General features: G+C 44.5%; 1 long non-coding RNA gene across 1 annotated transcript; it reads right to left on the reverse strand.

Annotated features, from left to right (window-relative positions):
- Positions 1-246: 246 nt before the first annotated feature.
- LOC124417234 lies at positions 247-5,417 on the reverse strand. Its single transcript, XR_006931590.1, has 3 exons — positions 5,359-5,417; positions 3,023-3,225; positions 247-2,194 (listed from the first exon to the last, which is right to left on the reverse strand). It is a non-coding gene; the product is annotated as an uncharacterized LOC124417234 (long non-coding RNA).
- Positions 5,418-6,589: the final 1,172 nt, after the last annotated feature.

The raw sequence follows: 6,589 nt of genomic DNA on the forward strand, positions 1-6,589 counted from the left end.
ATCTTTATGGCCTTTGGCCTGATGGGAGATCCTGCACATCTACTCCTGGAAAACAGACAGAAAATTTCCTTCAGGCTGGTTATTGAATGAACATTTTCACAGAAAGAGAAATTTTTCCACCCAATTCTCTGAACTGTGAGTCCCCTCCCCCCCCCCCCCCCTTTTATATTCTCGTTATTTCTGTTCAAATCCTAGGACGCTTAATTTGGAAGTTTTAGGGATTTCACTTTTTTTTTTTTTTTTTAAAGAAAAACCCAAAGGCTCTGGAAAAAATGTATTTGGTAAATCTAAAATCTTCTATTATTTTAATCAGAAGTTTTCATGGAGAGGAGCAGTTCCCAAGCATCTCTCTCCAGGCACCGTAACAATGCTGTACAGATACATGTTAAAAAAAGAACACATTGTCCTTTGCAGCTGATCCTAATTGCCTTCGAAGGTCTACGAGTCCCTCTCCAACTCAGTAATGGATTCAGGCTCAGAACATTATTTATGATAATGCCAACAATGAAAAAAGACGTAACTTTATTCTGCTTCCAGGGGTATCAGGCAGCTCGTTTTTGAAAACCTCAGAAACAGCCTGCTTATTTCTTTCTCCTGAGTGTAAGATGCGGGCAGATGCAATTATGTGCAGGCTGAACTTGTGTCACGTACAATTTCCTACCACCCAGAATTATAATTAATATGTTTTTGGGACCTGTGCATCAGCAGTTCTGCAGAAGGTCCCCATCTTTTATCATCATCCAGGGCCACACAGGGCAACTTCCGAAGCAAAGCATAAGATGGCCTTGCTCCCTGCTACGTTACAGCAGACCCTATTTTGAAGGGCAGGGGGAAAAAAAACATTTGCCCTCTGCTCATGGAAATCAATACAGCAAAAAATATGGCTTGGCTGAAAGGAAAGGAAGATGTAGAGAGGATGGCAGTTCTCAGCTGGTGTTTCACTCTCTTAAAGATGGTTTTTCCTGGGTATGAGATAGCAATTTCTACATTCCCTTTAAATTCTTTTTATCTTAAACAAATATTAAATAAGAAATGGGATTTAGGAGAGTTGTATCGATTCTTGCTGTCCTTGCAGAGATACAGGGATTTTGAGCGTCTTGAAAGCAGCAGACCCCCAACTCCACCTCTCCCTGCATGGACAGGATTGTGCAGATGGGGGCACTCTGGCTAAATGCATTCTAGTACTCTTGTGAGATGCAAGGTGAAGGATATTTCTCCAATATGCATATTTTAACTGACCGTTTCTGCCTGAGTCAGAAAGAGACACACAGTCCAGTCAGGCTGTTATATTAGTGGAGCAGTGGAAAAATAACAACCCAGTTAGCCCAATGAATATTGATTTGTTCCTAATCAAGCCCAGGATGTGTCACATGGTAGTTTCAGTGCAGTGCATGTGATCCCATACACACGCAGCTGGTAACTGCCCACTAAATCATGTGATCTGTGTCCTGAAAGCATCAGGGCAGTGTGGAAGTGATGCTAGCATGATAGGATTTGCAATGAATGCCTGACCCTCAGGAAGGGGTTAGCTTTCACTGAGCTGAGGCAAAGTATTCTATAAAAAATGCTGGGGCAGAGGATTTTAGCCAGGTTGGTTTGTACACATCAGGTACACTGACCATGCATACATACCCTCACCCTCAACTCCAGGAGTGCTCTCCAAGGGACACCTGCTGTGTACATCTCCAAAAGCCCATTTGGTTACTGAGCCAAGCTGCCCCATGTTCAGCACCATCCTGGTGCTTCCAACCACTTTTGCTGCAGTGAAACACAAGCTCAGGCTCCAAACAACAGGAGCTGTCCATTGTATGAGAAGAACAGCTCTGTTTTATTCACAGCAGTAGGTTTGCAATCAATTTCGTATCCGAAGGAACACATTTTATCCTTCTCCTCCTCTGGGTCATGCATCTTTCATCCTCACTCTTTTCCAATTGATGCCCACAGGCTGCTGCTGCTCAGTCTCACTCTGAAATGCTACTGGGCCTTTTTTTCCCCTAACTCTGTTTATGGGAAGCTGGAAGGGTACACTGGGGTTCCTCTGTGCATACCACTGCTGACTGCAATGGGACTGTGGTGAGCTGGACTCTGACTCCTTCACTATGAGCTGGTTACCTCAACTTTTCACATCTGTCTCCAAGATGAATCCATCCCATAGCAAAATGCAGGGCAGAACCTCTCAGTTCTGAAACTGGACCTGGAAAAAAGAATAATAAAATTAGGTTCATGATGTGCTAATTTTCTGTTATTAATTTAGGTAGTTAATTTATTCTAACTATGGTTTCTAGTCCTATTATATAAACCTACTAACAGGATGAACTGCCCAGCTGGTACTTAGTGTGTCTGAATTATACTGCTGGAAAAACAAGCTATGTGGAACAGGGGCAGGGACTGACTTACCTAAGTTTGAAGCTCAGATGGGAATCTCTGAGGAGAAATTTGGACACTGCTAGACCAGCAGAAAAAAGGGGAATTTAGGATCAAGGTGTCCAAGTGTAATGGAGGGAGATGTATGCTCCATGAGAAAAAGACAGAAGGGATTCTAAGGCTGCCTGAAGTGGCCGTGTCTTCTTGGTGTACCACCCAACATTTAGTCATGGGACCATTCCCAGGTATTCTGTGCTTGAGCGATCCCTGCACTGAACTAACTTCTTTTCTACTTCTTTAGAATCTCAAGTGAAGCTCTCTCCTGAATGCTCTGTTCTGCTCTGGGAACCTTTCTGACCACAGACCTCCATTTCTTCTTTCAGCCTGAAGTGCCCCTCGTTTCTCAGACTCTGAGACTTACATCTGAGCCCAAATTTGCATTCAAGTCATGCACAGGGACACAGCCCCAGAATTAATACTCCCAGAACCAGTGGGAAGTTCAGAGCATTTCCTTCCTTCCTCCCCCCTCAACCTGTGCTGCAAATGATTATTTTTCCAATCAAGGAAAACAAGCATGAAAAAAGTAGATGATTCCTCCAAGCTCAAAGGACAAATTAACACCAGAATGAAAAAAGGAAAACTCGTGGCTTTGACCTACCTGTGAACTATTGCAGCAGTTGTAGTCTTTGTATTTTATCCCCCCACAACTTGTCTCCATCTTTGGGGATCCACCTGGGAACCCCTCTGCTGCTCACAAGACATGGGCATCCCTGGCTGGCAGATTGCAATTTCTCCTTTGCCAAGAGAAAATGGATTGATGCAGTGGGAAGGATGAGTTCTGCATGATGTTAAATGATTTAGCTGAGAGGAAGAAAACACAAAGATGAGATAGATCAGCTGGTTTAACTGAGGGCTGGTGACAATGAGGGTCACATTTGTTTGGTCTGCTCTGATAGGTATTATTTCTGGGTAATAGCAGCACGTCCTTTCAGAACTTGCAGGCTCAGCCTTCACCTGAACCTTTTAAACTATCTCAAAGCACAGGGAAGAAATAAAGATGACTGGAATGAAGATTTCAATTCAGTTGTGCAGCAATTGCAGAAAATTTGTTTCAAACCTGGCCCCACTTTGTCTGCACTGCTGACCTCACCTCAGGAGGGCAGAGGAAGAAAATCCCAAATCATCATGCTACCCACCAGCTTTGCAATGCAGCAGAACCCAAGACAGTGCTCTGGGGAGGATCCACTTGTTTTGTCTGCTCTGATCTCTCCAGGCGATACATATTTAATCCAGGCTGGACTGTTCCCTGGCAACAAACTAGAGCAGTCCACTATAGGCACATCTGGACTATCTCACCTGTAGGATCGAGTTTCCAAGCACCGCTCTGGGGACGTTCAAGTTAAAATTGTTTATGAGTCATTTCATAGGCTTGGATGGACACACCTAGGGGATGAGCAAACAGGACTTTCTTACAGAAGAGTCTCAGGGCTGGGATGAATTCCTCCTGCCCAGGGAGTCCCAGGCTAGCTGCAGGTAAATCCACAAGCAGTGGGCAGGAGATGCCCTGGATGCATAAGCCTCAAGGGGTCATGGTCATCAAGGAGGGTGAGTTTGGCTCAGTCACCAAATCCACCTCACAGTTCTGGAATTTAACCCCATGTGTGATAGATAGGATAGAGTACACAGATTGCACAAAGGCTCTGAATCACGCTTCAAAGACTCCAGGCAATCAAGAAACTACTTCTCACTTCAAAACCTGATCTCCCTTACAGTTCCCAGATAGCACCTTATTTCTGTCTTGAATCCATCTGCTTCCAACCTTTACTGACTGAATCTTACACTGCCTTTGCTAGTTAGACTGAAAGCCCCCAGCTATCAGAAATCTTTTCCATCTGCTGGGACTTACACTCTGTGATCAGTTTTCCTTTTAGGTTTTCTAAATAGATTCAAGTCTTTCTGCAAGTTTTCCTGAGTGCAGCACTCCAGCATAGCTCCTTCTTGCACTGGGGTTGGGAGTGGGGGGATGCTCTATTTTTCCTGTAGCTGATTAGCAAGCAGATTTCACTGCTTTCAGAAAGAAATCATCTGTGGAAGACCATGTAATTCTGGTAGCAAGCACATTATTATGCAGACTATACGCATTTGTGCAATCTAGGCAAGGTTATTTAAAATAAATCAATAAATAAGATGAAATAAGAAGGTTCCTATTTTTCCTTCTGTACTATTCCATAACACAAGCTGAGGAACTGCTTCTAAATATTCATGGAGAAGCACAGATTAACTTCTCCTTCTCCTCTAAGGATAGCCTCTCTTTTCCCTTTTACCAGATCTTCACATGCTGTTTCTCACCTTCGACTGACAGTCCCACAGGACAAAGCTAGCTAATGTGTTTTTGCTGAAACCTTGGTTCAAGCATTTGAGGGGTGGTAGAAGGGCCAAAGGGTAGAGCTGTTTCCTGAAGATGAACTGCAAGGTGCTGAATAATGGCTTCACTCTCACGAACGCAAACATGACATGCACAAGTAGACTTAAAGTAGTAGTGTTCAGGGATATCAGATAGGTATTTAACTTTTCCAATTGTGTTTCTCAGCCCTACGTGTCTGTGTTAAGGTAGGCTGTAAACTCGACCCCTTCCCAGATGGAGAACAGTGTTGCTGCCCAGTTGAATGCTATCACCTACATTAGCTGTGTAACTCTTCCAGCTCACCCCAGCCACAGTAATCACAAAACTTGGAAAACTGCACTGGTAATTCTGCCTTTTTTCCTACACTGCAACCATAAAAAGCTTCCCTCTGCTCTGCAGGTATGCCTTCATTACTTCTATATAGAACAATATCATGGCCTTCTGGGCTGCAAGAGTACACTGCTGGCTCATGCATGAAGCAAAAGAAGGCAATGGCAGTGCCTTCTAATGGGATACAAACACCATGGAGCATTAGCAAAATTAGCTCATTTTGTAATGAGCTCATTACAAAAGAAGGAAAATTAGCTCACCTTCTGCCAACAACCAGTGACAGCACAAGAAGAATGCAACCTCTATCCAGAGAAAGACCACTTCCTCAGTTGCTAACCCTTAAATGAGGCATGAGGAGGGGTGGATCCACCCCTTCTGGCCACTCAGGTGCATTGCTTGCACCTGAGCTCCCCGTGTTAGCCACACCTTCTCACCTGGTTCTCAACTATTGGTTCAGGCTGTGACCTGGCAATTCTGCTGCACTCATGTCTCATAGTAATGTCCCTGGCCTGGGCCCCAGGGAGTCAGCACGATTCCCTACAGGTAGGGTCTGACCAATTTATGGGGCCCTCAGTTCCTCTCAGAAGGGAAAATCTCCCTTGAAAGCGTTCTTCGTGGGAAGGGCCACTTGCACTGTAGTGAAGTGTTCCTTTGCTGATGAACATGGTGCTAACCCATCTGGGATTGTCCAGCAAACTACTCAATTTCTAGAGCATCTGCAAACTGAGACTGCTGCACTTCATTACCAGGGCTGCTAGGTTATTTTGATTAACTACTGAGTTTCAAACTTATGAGAAAACCCAAGGGATATATAGATCCATTTACACTCTGTGGGATGCCTGAGACTGCAGCTACAACATGCTGAGCTTTGCCCCAGGTAAAGACTTCTAATGGGGGAGACAATTCCCAGGGAAAATGGTTTGTCTCAAGAGTCAGGCCTCAACCCCTCTCAAGCTGTGAAAATTAACCATGTTCCCATATAAAACAGCACACTTAAATTAAACTTCACTACCCGTGTCAAGTAGCGACTGAGGTGTATTATAGCACTTATTTCTTTACGCCTCTCTGGAAGCATGCTTCCTGGTTGTGCATTGTATTGGAATCAACTTTGTGTTTTCCCTAATAATCTCTGCTATGAAAAGTGGTTTAAAATCTTTTGACAGATAGCAATCATCCCATCTTCCAGGCAACAGCCAACTTATTTTGCTCAGGGAGGTGGTTGGAGTCACCATCCCTGGAGGTGTACCAGAACAGTGGAGATGTGGCACTGAGAGACATGGTCAGTGGGCATGGTGGGTGTGGGTTGGGCTTGGGCTTGGGGATCTGAGAGATCTGCATTATAATGCAGAGAGAGTCCTGTGAAAATGGGAAAAGGCCTCTAAACTTCCAAGTTCAGATCCTTACTGCCCCAGTCAAGTTCATTTACTATGGAGAAACCCATCCTGGGGACCTTGGAGCCCAAGACTGGATGTTCCCTTTGCACAACACGCC

Source organism: Gallus gallus, chromosome 15 (assembly GCF_016699485.2).
Source record: "Gallus gallus isolate bGalGal1 chromosome 15, bGalGal1.mat.broiler.GRCg7b, whole genome shotgun sequence".
Lineage (NCBI taxonomy): Eukaryota > Metazoa > Chordata > Aves > Galliformes > Phasianidae > Gallus > Gallus gallus.